The sequence below is a fragment of the Neomonachus schauinslandi genome, chromosome 3, assembly GCF_002201575.2.
Source record: "Neomonachus schauinslandi chromosome 3, ASM220157v2, whole genome shotgun sequence".
Classification (NCBI taxonomy): domain Eukaryota; kingdom Metazoa; phylum Chordata; class Mammalia; order Carnivora; family Phocidae; genus Neomonachus; species Neomonachus schauinslandi.
The window spans coordinates 99071196-99090831 of record NC_058405.1 but is presented as its reverse complement, the minus strand read 5'-3'; the positions used below and the strand labels follow the sequence as shown (position 1 = coordinate 99090831).

General features: G+C 40.9%; 1 pseudogene; it reads right to left on the bottom strand.

The window, feature by feature from the left end:
- Nucleotides 1-8611: 8611 nt before the first annotated feature.
- LOC123324326 lies at nt 8612-10944 on the bottom strand (annotated as a pseudogene).
- Nucleotides 10945-19636: the final 8692 nt, after the last annotated feature.

Sequence of the window (19636 nt, the reverse complement as noted above, 5' to 3'; positions counted from 1 at the left end):
GTGAAATTTTAAAATTGGATCTATAAACTGTCTATCTGTATCCATATGTATATGTATCTGCGATTTTATAATATATTCCTATATTCAGATGGTATTACCAAATTAGATTATAAAATCCCTTAAAAAGAGCTCTATTCTGATTTGCTTAGAGATAGATAACACTTACATGAATTGAATATTCCTAAGGTTCCCATAGGATGCAGAGAGGCTGTATCTTGGGGTCTGTTAATAAATTTGTTTATTTTTGTGTCACTTTGAGAAATTGTACTAAAGGAGATGTGTTTTTGTTAAAGAGAGAGAGAGAAAGAGAGAAGAAAGACTGCAGTTTTCTCCTAAAATAAAGTAACTGGCTCTTCAAGAATGAGAAATAAGAAAGTTTGGAACAAACCTGAATGGGTATAAAAGTTATAGCGAGTTTGCAGAAAGGCAATTTTAGTTGCCATGATCAAAGCTGGTTAAGGTTTATGATTGATCTACAAGATTTTTTAAAAAAAAGCTTTAGCATCGGGGCACCTGGGTGGCTCAGTTGGTTAAGCATCTGCCTGCTCCTGCTCTCTCTTCCACTGTCTCTCTCTCAAGTAAATCTAAAAATCTATAAACAATCTAAAAATCTATAAAAAATCTATATAGATGGATAGATAGATTTTATATATATGTATATAAGCTTTATATATATATATATATATATATATATAAGCTTCAGCATCAATTGTACTGATGAAAACTAGAATTCATTTTTTTTTCTCAATTAAGATGATAAAAGTTTCTGAGATTATTGGTCTGCTCCTGATAAGAGTTTGCAAAAGTTTACTCATACCTTTTGTGTCATCTGTCCAGATAACAAGAACTCTGTGTATTATAAGAATAATTTCCAGTGCTTTATGTTGACTTTGTCATGTCTGTAATTATTTAAGAGAACAAAGCCTTTCACTTTTGAAAGGGCTAAGTTAAGGTTCTTTATCATCATGGTATCTCCTATGTTTACTTTTTGATTCTATTACTGTCATTTTGATTACATTGGTAGCTACGTATTATTCTCAGTAACCCAGGATCCTATCTTAACCAGTGTTCAAATTCTCCCGATAATTTTTGGTATTTTGCCTTTCCTAAGTTGAATCCTAAAAGGTCTCTTTTACTCTTAAGTCCATCTTTAAGATTTCCCAGAGGGTCCCCCCAAAATCACAAGGGACTTGTGCTTTTCCCTCATAAAAAAGAGAGGTGCTGGGAATAATTAGGTTTATTTGATACATTACCATTGATGAGTTGCATGGAAAACTTTGTCAAATCAGAAAAGATACCTAACCTTCCCTAGGTTAAATCCACATGGGTAAAATGTTACTAATATAAATATTTAGAAATGATATGCTGTATGGGAAGCTCCTAGAGAATTGTCAGCGCTCTCCCTGTCCATGATATGCTTCTATTACTGAAAGTCCATGTGCTACTTTGTATAAGAGTAGACAAAAACAGTGTAATGTCACTAGTCATAATTTATTTTTTAAATGTTAATTTGGTAACAACTTTACTTCTTTAATTTGATCTAGCATCCAGGCCAGTGGTTTTCAAGTGAGGATTCACATTCCTGACCTATGGAGTTTTCTTGATATACAGAGACTTAGGACCCACTTCAGACTTAACTGAAGTATCTTGATACTTGATACTATCAATATATTCCTGGTATTTTCTAATTATGTGCTTAATACCCATTGTATATTATGTCTCAGGATTATTTTGTGTTTTATCTGAAGATATTTTTCTCTGTAAAGATTATGTTCACCCATTTTTAAAAGTTAGATGCAGTATCTACTGTTCTTTGAAAATAGGACTAATTATTATGTTTATAGATACTTTATCTAAAACTTGTCTTGGATTGACTTTGTTTTGCACACCACAGGAACATCCCCCAATTTGCTTTTTAGCTACATTATTCTTGTAATTAACTTTCATCAGATCTTTCACTTTTGAATGGTGTTTTTAAGTAAGCTCTATGCCCAACGTGGGGCTCAAACTCAGGACCCTGAGATCAAGAGTCACATGCTCTTCCAACTGAGCCAGTGACATGCCCCCAGATCTTTCACTTTTGAACATGATCAGTAATAAAGTAACTACAATCATTTTGAGTGTAAGTCTTGCTTTACTCTGATCCTTCCATGAGTGGTCTCACCTGTAGCACTCAGCTATATGCCCGAGTGCTTTTCTTCAACAGGAGACTGTCTCAGAGCCCTGTGGAAAGGGACTTTGCCAGGTACTTTTTTGGCACAGGCTTCTGAAAGCCTCACTTAAACAAGGTAGAGATAAATGGACGGAGTCAGAATTTCCAGGACATTTGTCAAAAAGCAGATGGGTTCATGAAATTGCTAATCCGAGCTGCAGTGGAAAAAGAACTAATTACATAGGACTGAATGATGAAGGATGAATGTGGCTTGTGTTAGGAATATTATTCATATTTTAATATCCTATTTTCTGGATATAAAGAACCCCCTGTCTCGGGCGCCTGGGTGGCTCAGTTGGTTAAGCGACTGCCTTCGGCTCAGGTCATGATCCTGGAATCCCGGGATCGAGTCCCACATCGGGCTCCCTGCTCGGCAGGGAGTCTGCTTCTCCCTCTGACCCTCTCATGCTCTATCTCATTCTCTGTCTCAAATAAATAAATAAAATCTTTAAAAAAAAAAAAAAAAGAACCCCCTGTCTTTTCTCTTAAGCTGACTATAACTCATAACAATTTAATAGATTATGCTTTTATGAACAGAAATAACATGTTTATCTTTTTCTGACCCCTCCAGAATTCGGGAACTATTAAATGCCTGACCTCTCCAGAATTCGGGAACTATTAAATGTTCTCTTTTCATGGCAACGTACTGATTTGAATAGGTTCAATAATTATCAGTCTTCCATGTTAGCAAGACAATTGGAAACATTAGTTATGCAACCATGGCCTTACTTGGAATGACATATTTGAAACTGATGCTCATTTAATCAGATATGACCAAGCACTTTTAAGAAACAAAGGTTGACTTTATGCAGCCAATGTTTATAAAGCCTCCTTGGAAAAACTGTCCTTGTATCTGCCTTACACTAGAGTTTCTAGTGTGACAGGTGAGTAAGAAAAGTCACATATATGGGAGGCTCAGGAAAATTAGGATTTTTTTTTTTTTTGAACTCTAAGAAGAGTGGATTTCACTGAAATCTATAGGTACTGCAGGTGAGATCTGTGGTAAGTTCTTGGCTTGATTTCCTAGCTTCCAAGGATTTTAAAAGTCCAATCTGAGATTCTTTTTAAAAGCTTCCCGAAAAGCAAACTTAAGAAGACCTACATAATGGTAAATTACCATTCTTGCTACATCTATGTAAATCAGCTGGCCAAATCTGATGAGATTGTCCTTATTTGGGGATCAAGAATAATTTTTCTTGGAGATTATTTTTGATCAAGAGGAGGGTGACTGTAAAGAAAGATTTTGTGTCAGTGGAAAACCATGCATTGCTCAGAGCACTTTTTTCCCAGTTATTAGATTCTGGCCCTGTTGTTCATTGCCGTTGAGCTATTTTGTGCTTCTCTGTTGAGTGTAGAAAACTGATACACAAACTCTGTCATATGTGGTAGAAATTTAGTTGATTTTCTTCTTTCCCCAACCCTTGCAAAAACCACTTGTGGTATCTACCTGCAAATTGGACTGGATCCTGTTGCTCTGCCCACATTGCCAATAATACCAAATTTTCAATTCTTTGAGTTTCCTTCGGTATCTAGCACAACAATCCACACTAAGTTTTCCAGTTTTTCTCCCTCCCCCGCTGGGCTGGTGTCATGGAGAACTAAAACCTGATCACCCAGATTCCTGTCTATTGAAACTCTAAGTTGCCTTGTTCTCACCCTTGGAAGAAGCCCTGAGAGTCAAAGTCCAATGACTTGACACAAACCTTCAAGGATTCATTGCTGCAGCAGACCATGCATAGGCCAGATTTTTTCCTGGACAAGCTGCTCTTGGGGCTCCTAAGGAAGCAAGTCCAGTGATGCTTAGGTCATGCATGTCCTTATATGAGAGGTAACCAACACCGTGCACATCACCAGAGCATTGACATTCTAGCTTTAAGAAACCCAATGAGTGGTGTTGCATAACTGAAAGATTTTCCTCCACTGACCTGGATTCCACCAGACTGGTAACCTTCAAGGTTCAACTCCTGACTATTTAACACAACCTTCTATAGTAATATTTTTCTTTTTCATGTAAGTTGCCTGATATCCAGGACTTCAAAAAACCTGATTTTTGCCACCACCCCTCAACAACAGATGGTTCAACTGATTTTATGGGAACAATGCCAAGACAGTCCTTGAGAGACTATTTCTTAGATTTTGCTTCGCCCCCACTCGAGGTTTATGAATGTTTCTGAGATGTTCGGGGATGAATAATACTCATTCATCCTGAATGACAGGGGAACTGACAGTGTTGAACTTCATCTGAGCCCTACGCTCCCCAAAAACAGTGACCATTAGGAAATTCTCCCACACTTTTGTGTTTAGGGAAGTAGACTGACCACAAAGAATCACTCTTTCCCATTTGATATAGGTAAGACCCACCTCCACTCCACTCTTCTTCACAATTCCTTTACTTACTTGCCTCTACAAAACCCAGACCCCATTCCTATTATTTGAGTCATTGCTCTTTAATGAATGTTTTCTCTATTGCAATAGCCGGGATAATATTATCCCTTTAATTGTCTGGTGTATTTAGTCTTCCACACCCTGTAAAATAGATTCTGGCTATGTCAATAGGCTCTGGCTTCTGGTTCAGTTAGGGCCTATAAGGAAGACTTGGCGGAATACTGGAGGGAGAAGGGAGATGGTAGTTGGGGAATTTATTCTCCTGGTTGTGCCTTATACATCTTTCTTCTATACAACTCTCCCCTTCTGAGTTCCAAGACCTACACCTTCCCCTCATCCCTTCAGCCTGAAGGTAATGACAGCTCTTTTGCCACTGGACCCCTGGACACTGCGTTTCTCCTGTGGCTGTTCTATACCCTTGTCTCTCTCAATGGTCTCTTTGTAAATAAACACATAACATGAGAGTGCTGTTTTTTGTTGGGACTCCGCTTGACATCATTTATTTTAGGACCTCAGGAGACATTTTGGTCTTTGGGAACCCATTCTCCAAACACTCTTGGGAAGGACAATGGCTTCCCATTTTTTCCCAAATTACTTTCAAAGAACAAGGTCCACCATGATCTGTCCCCTTTCTCACCTCTGCACTTCTTCTCACTCATGCTTGAGTGAATTCATGCTTGAGCCTCTTGAAATTATTTGAAATTCCTCAAACGTGGAATGTTATTTTACCCCATCATACTTTGTCCCAGCCTGGGACATACACTCATCCACATCTGGTAAACTCTTACGTATCTTTCAGGATCCAAGTCCAGTACCCTTCTCTAGAAATATGCCGCACCTGTGCCTCTTGGGCAGGGCTGCCCACTCCCTCCTCCACATCCCTCCTCTTTTACTGACCTCTAGGTTCTGCACCTTCAACACTCTCCTGCCATGTATGGTTCCCTGCTACAACTCTTCCTTGATTTATGATGGGGTTATGCCCTGATAAACCCACTCTAAATTGAAAATGTCATAAGTTGAAATGCATTTAATACACCTCATCTACCAAACATCATAGTTTAGCCTACCTTAAATGTGCTCTGAACACTTATATAAGCCTACAGTTGGGCAAAATCATCTAACACAAAGCTATTTTATAATGAATTGTTGTCTATCTTATGTAATTGATTGAATACTCTATTGAAAGTGAAAAACAGAATGGCTGTGTGGTACAGGATGGTTTTAAGTGTATTGGTTGTTTGCCTTCCCGATTACATGGCTGACTGGGAGCTGTGGTATCACAAGAGAGTATCATACCATATACCGCTAGCCAGGATAAGATAAGAATTCAAAATTCAAAGCCCAGTTTTTGCTGAATTCTTTTCACTTTCACACCATCTGAAAGTAAAAAAATCATAAGTTGAACTACTATAGGGACTGTCTATCTATTCCTAGGCCCTTGAAGGCAGGGACTGGGTCTTATTTAATTCATGCTAATGTATGACTTCAATATATTTAGCACTCGAGAAATATCAGGTTTGTTAACTTACAACTGACTGAATTAAACTGAGAGTCCAATTCCCACTTGCAAGGGGAGGGGTGAGGTGTTGGATCTTGACTTCTGCCTAGAGTGGGCCCCACATTCCTTTTATAGACCTAATAAGAAAGGAGAGGAAAGAAAAAGCTTCATGGGTATTATCTCAGCAACGAACTGGGTCATAATGAAGCTGAGGGTATTCAAATTGGTCTTCTCTCTTGGGAGGCAAACTACATAAATTAATACACTGAACCATGGCCTGAAGAGACCAGAGGCTTTAATAAATAAAGAGCTGCACTGGGTCAAACAAGAATATAACACTGCCAAATGTCCTGGCGTCTCAGTTACAATAACAATGTTTCCTGGACCAGGGCGAGAGAGCAGCTCAGAGAACATTAAAGAATTTTTGTTCTCCTCTTAAAATCCTCTTTGATTGAAGAGACAGCTTTGGCATCTCCCCAAAGCAAAGTGGACGTCTCCAGTCTGCTCAAGGCTCCTGCTTGATTCTGGCTTGAAAGGAAGGCTATTTCTGGAGCCTTTTTCTCTGTACTGTTCTCTCCTTGGTGGCTTCTCCATTTATTTAGGACAAAAAACCAACTGGTGTTAAGGGATAATTCTGCCGAGTATGGCTGGGCCTTTGTTAACAAGATCTCTTTCATAGGGAAAAAGAGGGTAATTCTGGAGATGAATGGCCCTTACTACATCATAGAATATTAGAATATTTGAGCAAAAGGGACCTTAGAAGTAATGTCATTCAATCACTTACTTTACAGATAAAAAATCTAAGGTCCAGAGTGGTGACCAAACTCGCTCAAGGTCAGAGAGTAGGGACAAAATTGGTTTGGGATTCCAATCTAGAATCTAGGATTTCAAGCAATACTCTCTGTTCTTTGAAATATTTCTAACTTTCAATCCATTCATCAGTCAAAAGTTACCTTAAGCATTTATTAAGAGTAAAATGCCCTCCATTCTACTATTAGGAATAAAGCTTAATTTTTACAAACTCACAGTGTGGTAGAGATTTCTAGGGTTTACCCATATCTGGTTTTCCTTTTCTTTTGGTCACATGAAATGACTAGACTTCTCTGCCCCCCACAGTTGGGAAAGACCATATAACTAGTTCTAACCAATGGGCTTTGAGCAGAAAGAAGTAGCTTGTGTCAATTCTGGGCTGAGACAGGAGATGCCTGGTGTGAGACCTCCAGCACTCTTCCTAGCTGTAATGACTAAGGAGGCTGCTGGTCAAGTCTTGCATGAGCCTGGATCTTGAATGATTATATGGAGCAGAGTTCTCTGCTGACCCATGTAAGATCTGTAACATGTGTAAGGAACCTTTATTGGGTTAAATCACTGAGATTTGGGGGCTGTTTGTTATTGCAACATAAACTTAATCCATCTGGCTTAATATGGGATGAGAAATGATGAATGTTAATTTATAATAACATGTAAATGATTATAGGAGCTCTTTCCCTGGGATCAAGTTTTGATATCAATTTATAGGGAGGATGAGACAAAGACCTTTTCTTTTAGAATTTTATAATCTAGTGTTGGAAAGAGAATGTGTATAGTTACATGGGATGTTATGAAAACTGCCATTAGAGTGCAGAAAATGTGTTTTGGGGGAGGGAGATGATCCTCCACGGATAGGAGAAATTATGGAAGACTCAATGTTCAATGAACATTAATTGAGCTCCTCTTACATGCAGGCATTGAAAGAAGAGGTCTTGAGAGAGACTGGATTTAGAACTTCAGAGAAGTTAGGATCATTCAAAATCTTATAGGAAAGGAGATGAAATCCACTTCATTTATGTTCTTCATAAACTTTGCATTGAAATTTCTTGAGATTCTGGAATTTGATGTTGAATTTCACTTTGGAACTAAACCAGAAGCCTCAGGCCTCTATTTTCTGAGAGTTTAGAAAGAATGGCATTAGTATGGTTGTTTGAAAAAACCCTGGTCCAGGCCGAACTCAGACTCTTCCACTGACTGTGTCAATTTGGGCAAGTTATTTAATATCTCTGTACCTTAACTTCCAGGTCTGTAAACAAGAGAGATGGCCCGAATCAATGTTTTCGGTTGTGTGTTTTGAAAGTGCGTACAGTGAAACACTTGTTTCCCAGGATACTTGATGGAAAAGGGTTCTGAAGTTGGATAACTTTGGGAAATTCTGTCCGCTCAATGGATTTGAGATCCCCTCCTGGAGATTCCCAGAGGTACCCATTAGCTTAGGAAAGTCTCTAAAAAGTCCTCCCACAAAGAAACTTATTTTAATTTACTTAATTTAGTATTTCTCAAATTTATTTGATTATAGATCCACTTTCCCACCCCAAACCAAAAAGCAAAAAACATTTGTTAGTATCACCTGGAACAATTACTGTTTGACATGCTCCTTGGAAAATGCTGATCACTGACCAGCATGATTTTGTAACATGAAGATGTTCCCTTTGTTTTCTAGCTTCTCACAGCCTCAGCAAACTATTTTTCATTTAACATCTTCTTCAACTTTTCTGTGAAGGGCAGTAAGTAAGTCATCATAGATCAGGCTAGTGCCCTTTATTCCAGATTCATTAAAAAAAAAAAAAGGTGGGTTAGAAAAATAAATCTTTTACATTTGATGATTGTTCTATACTTTTCACAAATTCATTATTCCCTGCTGGCTTTACATTATGGTGACAGAGGAAAGTGAGAGACACTATTATCCTTGTTTGAGGCATAAAGCCTCAAATCATTTTGCTATCCTCACAGAGTTTATCATCCAGTGAGGTAAAGAGACAAGTAAATAATAATAATAATGGCTATCGCTACAAAACCGCTTATTAATTGCTAAGCCCTGTTCTAAGTTCCTCATGTGTACAGGCAAACCTCTGAGGTATAGTGGGTTCAGTTCTAGAACACTACAATAAAGTGAATATTGCAGTAAAATGAGTCAAATGAATTTTTTTGTTTCCCAGTACATATAAAAGCTATGTGTACACTATACTGTAATCTATTAAGTGTGCAATAGTATGATCTCCAAGAAAACAATGTATATACCTTAATTTAAAAAAACTCTTTATTGCTAAAAAAAAAAAAAAAAAAGATGCAAACCAACATCCAAACTTTCAGTGAGTTGTAACCTTTCTGCTGGTGGAGGGTCCTTGCCTGGATCTTGATGGCTGCTGCCTGATGAGGGTGGTGGTGGATGCTGAAGGTTGGGGTGGCTGTGCCCATCTTTTAAAATAAGGCAACAATGAAGTTTGCTGCATGGATTAACTCCTGCTTTTGTGAACGATTTCTCTGTAGTATGCAATGCTGTTCAACATCATTTTACACACAGTAGAACTTCTTTCAAAATTGAAGTCAATTTTCTCAAACCCTGCTGATGCTTTATCAACTAAGTTTACGTAATATTCTAAATCTTTTGTTGTCATTTCAACAACCTTCACAGCATCTTTGCCAGGAATAGTTTCCATCTCAAGAAACCACTTTCTTTGCTCATCCATAAGAACTCTGCATCCATTCAAGCTTTATCATGAGATTGCAGCAATTCATCACATCTTCAGGCTTCACTTCTAATTCTAGTTCTCTTGCTATTTCTACCACACGACAGTTACTTCTTCCACTGAAGTTGGAAACCCCCAAAGTCATCCAGGAGGGTTGGAGTCAACTTCAGAACTCCTATGAATGCTGATAAATTAACTTCCTCCCATGAATCACAAATGTTCTTAATGGTATCTGGAATGGTGAATCCTCTCCACAGGTTTTCAATTTACTTTGCCCAGATCCATCAGAGGAATTGCTATCTATGGTAGTTATAGCCTTATGAAATGCATTTCTTAAATAGTAAGACTTGAAAGTTGAAATGACTCTTTGATCCTTGGGCTCCAAAATGGATATTGCGTTAGTAGGCATGAAAACAACATTCATCTCATTGTTCATCTCCATCAGAGCTCTTGGGTGACCAGGTGCATTGTCAATGACCAGTAATATTTTGAAAGGAATCTTTTTTTCTCTGAGTAGTAGTTATCAACAGTGGGCTTAAAATATTCAGTAAACCATGTAACAAACAGATGTGCTGTTATCCAGGCTTTGTTTTTCCATTTATAGAACACAGGCAGAGTAGATTTAGCATAGTTCTTAAGCACCCTAGGATTTTCAGAATGGTAAATAAGCATTGGCTTCAACTTAAAGTCACCAGTCATATTAACCCCTAACAAGGGAGTCAGCCTGTCCTTTGAAGCGAGGCATTGACTTTTCCTCTCTAGCTATGAGGTCCTAGATGGCATCTTCTTCCAATAGAAGGCTGTTGCATCTACACTGAAAATCTGTTGTTTAGTGTAGTCAACTTTATTAATTAGCTCAGCTAGGTATTCTGGAGAACTTGTAGCTTCTACATCAGTGCTTCCTGCTTCACTTTGCACTTTATGTTATGGAGATGATTTCTTTCCTTAAACCTCATGAGTCAACCTCTGCTAGTTTCCAATTCTCACCTGTCTCAGAATTCACAGAATTGAAGAGAGTTAGGGCCTTTCTCTGGCTCAGGCTTTGGCTTAAGGAAATGTTGAGGCTGGTTTGCTCTTCTATCCAAACCAATAAAACTTTCTCCTTATCAGCAATAAGGCTGTTTTGCTTTCTTATCATTCAGGTGTTCACTGGAGTAGCACCTTTAATTTCCTTCAAGAATTTTTCCTTGGCATTCACAACTTGGCCAACTGTTTGACACAAGAGGCCTCACTTCTGGCCTATCTCAGCTTTTGACATGACTTCCTCACTAAGCTTAATCATTTCTAGCTTTTGATTTAAAATGAGAGACATGTGACTCTTCCTTTCAACTTGAACACTTAGAGACCATTACAGGGTAATGAATCGGCCTAATTTCAATATTGTTGTGTTTCAGGGAATAGAGAGGCCTAATGAGAGGGAGATAGATGGGGGAACAGCTGGTTCATGGAGTAGTCAGAACACACACAACATTTATCATCGAGTTTGCCGTCTTATATGGGTGAGGTTCACAGCATCCCAAAACAATTACAATAGTAACATCAAAGATCACGGATCACATATCATCATAACAAATGTAATAATAATGAAAATGTTTGAAAGATTGTGAAAATTAACAAAATGTGACACAGAGACGTGAACTGAACAAAATACTGTTGGAAAAATGGTACCAATGGACTTGCTTGACACAGGGTTGCTGCAAACCTCCAATTTATAATATCTGTGAAGCACAATAAAGTGAATTGCAATAAAATGAAGGATGCCTATATATTAACTCATTTGATACTCAACACCTGAGAGGTAGGTACCGTATCAACCCAATTTCTACAGACAAAAAAAAAAAAAAAAGAAAGAAACACAGTTAAAAAGACTAATATTCAAGGTAACACAGCCAGTAAGCCTCAGAACTAGGATTCAAATCATGGCAATTCGGCTCAAAGTCATAGTGTTGAATACTGTCCTATCCTACCCTTTCTGTATGATAAGTATTGGGATAGAAGAGCACAGATAAAACACCTACCTCAGCCAGTGAATAGGGTCAGAAAAAGTTCCTTGAAGAGGTGGCACTTGAGTTAAGTCTTAAAAGTTGGAAAATAATTAGCCAAGCAGAGACTGCAAAAGAGTCTTTCTAGATAGAAGGAACAGAATACATGCCTGGAGATGAGGCAGCAGGTGGCACCTTTGGGCAATTGTATTTAGCTTTGCAGGGCAGACGCATGGTGTGTGGGGAAGGGGCAGTAGGGCAGAGGAGACTGGTGAGACTGGCAGGAGTCAGCATGTTCCAAGGTTCTATCATCTTCTCATAGAGGCACTGATGAAGAAGGAAGGCATTGACAGCTCTTAACTAGGAATGCCACATCCTCAGAGTTCATGTCAATTTGGGAGGGATGACCTTATTGTCAAAAAATCCATTTAAGAAGCTACTGCAGTAAGTAATCCATATGGGAGGTGATTAAGTCTGAAATAAGCGATAGTGGCACACAAAAGTAGAGACAGATAAGACATATATAGGAAGTGGAACCAAAGGGCTATAGGGTAAGCTGGGTAAGCAGAGAGGGGATGATCAGACACGAGCCAACCTAGGACAGAGTCTCTAGAGGAGGGTTTCTCAAGGGTTCCTTGGTACCACCGATTGTTTGGGCCAGATAATTTTTTATTGGGGGGAGGTATATGGCTGTCCCATACATTTTAGGATGTCTAGTATCATCCCTGATCTTTACTCACTAGATTCCAGTACCACTCATCCTCCAAGGTCATGACAACCAAAAATATCTCAAGATATTGCCAAATGTTTAAGGGTCAGAGTGCTGGGAGCAGGGGAGCAGATAAAATCATTCCCAGTAATGTTTCTCAACATGTGGCCTGAAGACCAGCAGCTTTGGCATCTCCATGGAACTTGTTAGAAATGCATGTGCTAGAGCCCCAAATCAGGTCTACTAAGTCAGAAACTTTCAGGTGGATCCCAGCGATCTTTGAACAAGCCCTCCCAGGGAAGTTTGAGAACCAGCAGTATTGGAGAAGAGGAGGCAGACGAGGCTGAGATCAGATGAGATCAGATGCTATGGACAGGGTTGGGTGTGTCAGCCCAGAAGAGGGTGTATTCTAGATGGAGATGAGGTTAAGTCCTAGCAACCCAGATTGAAGCCAGCTCAGACCACTTTTCTCTGAAGCTTGGGTGTAAGGGGGTGGAGGGAGGGCTAAAGGATCATGTAGGATCCAAGGAAGGGGATTTATTTTTTGGATGAGGCTTAAATATGTATATAAGTTTAGGCAAAGAGCCAGGAGGGACAGAGCTTAAAAGCTGAAAGAGAGGGCGCCTGGGTGGCTCAGTTGGTTAAGCGACTGCCTTCGGCTCAGGTCATGATCCTGGAGTCCCTGGATCGAGTCCCGCATTGGGCTCCCTGCTCAGCAGGGAGTCTGCTTCTCCCTCTGACCCTCTTCCCTCTCATACTCTCTCTCATTCTCTCTCTCAAATAAATAAATAAAACCTTTAAAAAAAAAAAAAGCTGAAAGAGAGAGAAGTAGAAGGTCTAGGAGAGATTAGTTCAGAAAAAAAAAGTAAAATTTGTGAGTAAACAACCCAAAATATCAAAAAAGGCAATGATAAAGACCATGGTATGGTTTAGAGTGAAATCTCATGGGAGAGGTAGGGAAAAGTTCATTCTTTGGGTTCAAAGTCGGCCATGGGAATACACCTGGACCCTGGGAGGGTCTCACTGAAGGTTCAGGCCTACCCTAAACCCATGCAAAATAACTACTGATTCAGGCCGAGGACAAAGAACAGAGTCCTCAATTATCTGGACATACCAATTAAAAGGGGCTTCCTTTATTTAATGAATTTCATCACTCAAATTAAGAACAAATTCTTTCTGCACCTGATTGGTCCATTTATCTTGCACACAGATTCTGCTTCAGTGGCCTGGAAACTCTAGGTTCATAAATCACTGTACAATCCTGGATTCTTGGCATGAGAGTACCTTCAGAGGTAAACTGGTCTCTGCCCTCTCTTTGGGCAGGTAAAGCATCTTTATACTCACCTTCACAGGTAATTCAACTGAGTACCCAAGAGAGAAAGAGACTTGCTCAGAGGAACAGCGTCACCTTGTTATATGTTAAGTGTTAAATGATGTGCTTTCCAGGGGAAGGAAGTCCAATTGATCCGTGACCCATGGATGACTCAGTGGAGATTGGCAATAATAGGAATGTCTGTGGAGGAGAGGATAAGAGGCAACATCTAGCCAGCAGAATTTTCAACTAAGCTTCCAGTAACAGACTTACCCCTCATTCTTTGGTCAGCCAATGCTAAGTATACCAAGGTGAGCAAGGTCTGTTCTTCACTCTCAAGAAGCTCACCGCCTAGTGGAAAAGGAAATGCGAGCAAATCATTGCAATACAATGTGATAGGTGCTGTGATTGTTGCAAATACAGGTGATCTGAGAGCGTACAGTGAGGAGAGGAGAGAGGAGAGAGCCATTCCCAACAGAGAGGAGAGCATGCATGTAGTCCTAGAGGCAAGGATACATGGTGAGTGCAGGGAAGAGCACCCAGTGCTCTCTGGCAAGGCATAGGATGCAGGGAGCAGGGGAATGTCGGAGATGGGTGGGGTGTGGCTAGGTCACAATGGGCCACAACAGAGATTCCCAAACTTTCTCAGCTCATTGCTCTTTGAGTATGTCAGTTATTTTTCCCCAGGGCTCTGAGGCCCAGAGAAACACCAAGTATGAAGTAGTTGGTCCAAACAGCTTAATAGGTATTTATGTCCAACAATTATTACCATTTGAAAAAAATACATGTAAGTTAAAGGAAAACCTAATATTATCATTCTATTCATATTCAAAGGATCACAATTCCTTATGAATAGGACATATGTAGCTATTGGACACTGTACAATTTCTCAAACCTTGGAATCAGATTGGGGACTGCCATTTTCATTTTCTGCTCCACATTGAATTTGGGGTGACATTTCCTTGTTATCATCATGCCCTCCCAAACCCCAGCTTTGCAAAGACATGATGTTATCAAAAAGAATATAGTTGGGTCTAATGCTAAACCGTGAACTATCTCAGGCTACTGTCCCTCAACATTGAGCCTTGCTGCATTTCCGTCAAAAAAAGTAAAGGTAAAATATCCTGAGTTCCCCTGAGTCCCCCACAGTGCTCTGAGGCACCCCAGGGCCAAGTATGGGAATCCTGGGGCCTCCTGGGGCCACAATACAGTTCATGGTTTCTAAAAGAGGGTTAGCAATGAAACCACGAAACTCAAAACCGGGAGTTAGTAACTGGGGACACTGAGCAGTTGTTTACACTGTTAGTGAAAGACAGAAAATTCTTGAACATATGCAAAGCAGATTGAGAAATGAAACACTGGAAGGGAAAGATTATAGCAAAGGAGATACTATGGGCTTGAGAGATTATTTTTAATCCTTTACAAATGGTTTTGATTTTTGTTATACAGTGAGAAGCCTCAGCCACGGCGTGAGGAGGAAGGCCTGTCGATGGTGAGACTTACCCTGGTGAGCCATTACGCTCGCCTTTTTGTTGTTTCGGTGGTGGTGCGCTGTGTGCGTGTGCATGCACGTCTTTTCTGGTTCAGCCAAGCATAAACAACTCTGAAGTAATTGCTGTGGACTCTAGGGCTCTTACGCTCCAATCCCCAGCTTTGGATAAATTGTTAGCGGAATTCTAGGATTTCCAAAGGACTGTAGCAGCAACAAATGTCAAAGGAGGCAGAGGAAATGAAAAAAAGAAAAAGTCAGCAGGCAGCAAAGACCTAACTTACCTGCAATAGAAAGACCCCCTCAGTGAAGGAGATAAAGGGGAGAATGAGTGACCTTTATTCAGGGGAGACGAGATAAAGTCAAAGGAGCTGGTGCCATGAAAAGCAAGGGGAATGAGAGCCTGCAGAGAGAGGAGCATTTTCCTGTCACTTGGACAGCGGTGACATTATTGAGTCTCTGCCCACGTTGCCTCTGACAGAAACTGTTTCTCTGGACTGCCTGACGAATGGATAGGGACACTCCTACGAAGAACAGGCAGTTGGCCTCATAGAGTGATTAGAAGTCACATAAACTTCCCAGCCCTGGACCAAAAATAACCTCCCCACAGGCGGGCCACCAAGCCTGAAATGCTCACCATTGTCACTGTGCATCTGAATTGGGGCACTGTGTCTCCAGGGGTCCTCTCTTAAAATAGAAAGGTGTTATTTTGGAAGGGTAAAGCATTAACCCACCCGCGTTTGTCCACATCGTTAGCCAATATAATCTAATGAATTGGCTAATAAGTATTTTACCGTATCCAAGTTTATCTCTTCCTGTATAACAGATTGTCCCAAAACTCAGTGGCTTAAGTCCATAAAAATGTACTGTCTCCCAGTTTCTGTGGGTCAGGAATTCAGGAGCGGCTTAACTGGCAGTTCTGGAGTAGGGTCTCTCATGAGGATGTGGTTGGGAGGCTGGCGGGGGGTTCCGGGTCTGCATGTGACGCCTTGAGTGCTTCCAAGATGGCTACGCATGTGGTTCTTGGCAGGCAGCCTCAGTTCCTTCCCACATGTGCCTCTCCGGGGAGCTGAGTACATGGCTGTGGACTTCCCTCAAGAGTGAGTGACTCCAGAGAGAGAAGCAGGGAGGGAGCTACAATGCCTTCCGTGTCCCGGTCTTAGAAGTTACACTCTCACTGCTGGCATACGCCATTCCTTGGGATGAAGTCACTAAGTTCAGGCCCTACTCAAGGGGAGGGTAATTAAACTTCATCTGTTGAATGGAAGAGTATCAAAGATTTGTAGACATATTTAAAACTCACCACACCTAATCACCCAATAGCCACGAAAAGATGAGGAATGAGGCAGGTAAGGATATTTTTTCTCAATGGCTTTATTGTGGTATATTTGACATGCCGTACAGTTGACCAATCCAGCGGTTTTCAGTACAATCATGGTGCCACACAGCCATCACCACTCTCTAATTCTAGAACATTTGCATCACCTCAACAAGAAACCCTGTATCCATTAGTGGCCACTCCCCATTCCCCTACTCACCCAGCTTTGGCTTTGGGCAACCACTAATCTACTTTTGGGTTAGGTAAGTTTTGATTGAGGAACACAAGATCAGAATGGATTTCTATCCTGGTCTTCCATCTTGCTAAGGCTGGTCAGTGGAGGGTGGACAGAGGCAGGAATCTGCTTCCGACAGCAACAGAGAGAGCGCCAGGTCGACCTGTATGCTGCAAGCAGCACTCAGAGCTTACACGGAACTTCTCTCTCACCACAAGTAGCCAGAACACAAACACCATGTAGGAAACTGGCTCTGCCTGGTGCTCTAGTGGGGTCCCGGAGCAGCAGACCAACAATCTGACAATCCCGGTGCCTTCTTGGGGGGAGACACGGGCCTGAACGGAGCGCTATAGGTAGATAGATGCTGAATTGAGAATCAGATCATCTGTGTTGGGATCCCAGCTCTGCCCCTGACTAGCTTGTGTCTTTCGCCAAGTCTCATTACTTAAATTGAGCCTTCCTTGTGGAATGGTGCAGATTCTCCTTTTGATTTCTCTCCAGCCTACCAGTTCTTAAGACCCACCTTAAAAGTACCATCCTTGCAATTTTGTTATAAGAATTAGACATATATAGACTATACTTAGCCTGAGAACCTTGTATATAGCATGTCTCCAATAGAGGATTGTTACTACTACCGTTTTACTTCCTTACTATTTGTAGGGTTGCTAGGGAATAACCTGGATTTAGGCTGGGAGCCTCTCAGTAACCTCTGGGGTATTTTGGGATAGGAATCCAGGTGAGTCCTATTTGGATTAGCTTACTGCAGTTTAAGACACACCGGCCCCCTCTCACCTCCCCTGGGGCTGCTCCAGCCTTTCTTTTGAACGGAGGGTGAATCTGAGAAGCTGTTTTGCTCTCACTGAGCTTTAGAAGTACAAGAGATTAGAAATACTGCTATATACGTGTATACATTTATATAAAAGTTGGTTTCTTCCCTTTTAAATGCACACCATTTAACAAGCCCAGACAGACGCAAATGCACTGCTTTGCAGTGTTAGCATAAAAAAAATATCTACAATCCAAACAAACGAGCAGCTTGGGGCAGCTGCAGAGGCAGAATGGGAGGAAGATGCATAGCTGGACGGCTCTCTCCCTGGTCTCCTGTTCCAGATTTGTGCACGGTCAAGAGCAGTGTTACACGGGCCCCCAGCCTCTGTTGCCCTCCTTGGTGCCATCAGCCCAGACAAGCCTTATGGCAGAGAAAGTACCAGGAAAAGAAGCTTCACTTTGAGAAAAGAGAGAACAGCCTGTCCCTCTGTGAAACTTCCTTCCCGAGGCTGGCATTCCCCTGGCACTGAGTAGGTACAGAGAATTTACTGACACCTCGACACCCTTCCTTCCTTGCGTGGTTGGGGGACCAGCTCCGTAGGGAACTTCTGACTATCCTCATCTCACCTGGATACCCTATCCAGCCACTCACTATCATGTTCTCACGTTTTATTTCCTTCATGCACTACATCTCAACATTTTTTTCTTTGCTTATTTGTTCAATCTCTCCATACCAGGGGAACATAAATAAGGTCCACTGGCATGAGGGAATTCGCCATCTTTCTATCCAGCATCCCAGTTTCTGGAACTGTGTGATATAGAGCATTTGGCACGTGTTGCTGAAAGAATGAATAGAACCATTTAGCACTATCTCATTTGATTCCTCTGAAACCTGAGAGAACCACTTTCCTTGGCTTTATTTTATAGATGGGGAAACTGAGGGTCCTGATTCATGAATGACTTGTCCGAAGCCACACAGCTAGTAAGAGAGAGCCAGAGTCTGAATCAGCTTCTGACTTCAGATCCTTTGTTCTTTTCTCAAATCCTGCTACTATCCTGCCTACCACATGATGATGTCCCTGCTTCTAGAAAGTCATCCCATCCCCAACTGTTTAAGGTTGATGAACTACTTGGACCATGTTTTCTTCCTCAACAGGAAGTTTCAGCTTTCTGATTATGTCTCATGAGAAAGCCACCAAAGGAAAATGTGTCCTGGTTGTCATAAGCTTAGATGCATGATCCTTTCCATATATATATATATTTTATTTTATTTTAAAGATTTTATTTATTTGAGAGTGAGAATGAGAGACAGCATGAGAGGGAGGAGGGTCAGAGGGAGAAGCAGGCTCCCCGCGGAGCAGGGAGCCCGATGTGGGACTCGATCCCGGGACTCCAGGATCATGACCTGAGCCGAAGGCAGTCGCTTAACCAACTGAGCCACCCAGGCGCCCTTTATATATATATTTTAAAACTGCCATTAAGAATTCATTGGAACTGATATGATCTCCAAAATAATAAGTGAAAAAAGTAAGATGCAGAACCCACTGTGGGTGGAAAGCTACTGTTTTGGTAAAAAGGGAGGGAAGACTGTTCAATCCCAGTTACACTCCTTGGTATTTACCCAAATAAGTTGAAACTTTATGTCCACACGAGAACCTGGACATAGATGTTTATAGCAGCTTTATTCACAATTGCCAAAGCTTTGAAGCAACCAAGATGTCCTTCGTAGGTGAATGGATAAATAGACTGCAGTCCATCCAGAAAATGGCATATTATTCAGTGCTAAAAAGAAATGAGCTATCGAGCCATGAAACTACATGGAAGAACCTAAAATGCATATTACCAAGTGAGAGAAGCCAATCCGAAAAGGCAACATACTGTAGGATTCCAACTATACGGCATTCTGGAAAAGGCCCAACTATGGAGACAGTAAAAAAAAAAAAAATCTGTGGTTCCCAGGGTGTCAGTGGGGAATAGGGGGAGCACAGGGAATTTTTTAGGTCAGTGAAACTATTCTGTTTGATACTATAAAGATGGATACATGACAGGCATTTGTCAAAACCCATAGAATGCACAACACCAAGAGGGAACCCTAATATAAACTATGGGCTTTGAGTGATAAGGATGTGTCAACATAGGTTTATCAATTATAATGAATGTACTACCCTGGCAGGGGATGTTGGTAACAGGGAGGCTCTGCATATGTGGGGGAGGGGGTATTTAGGAAA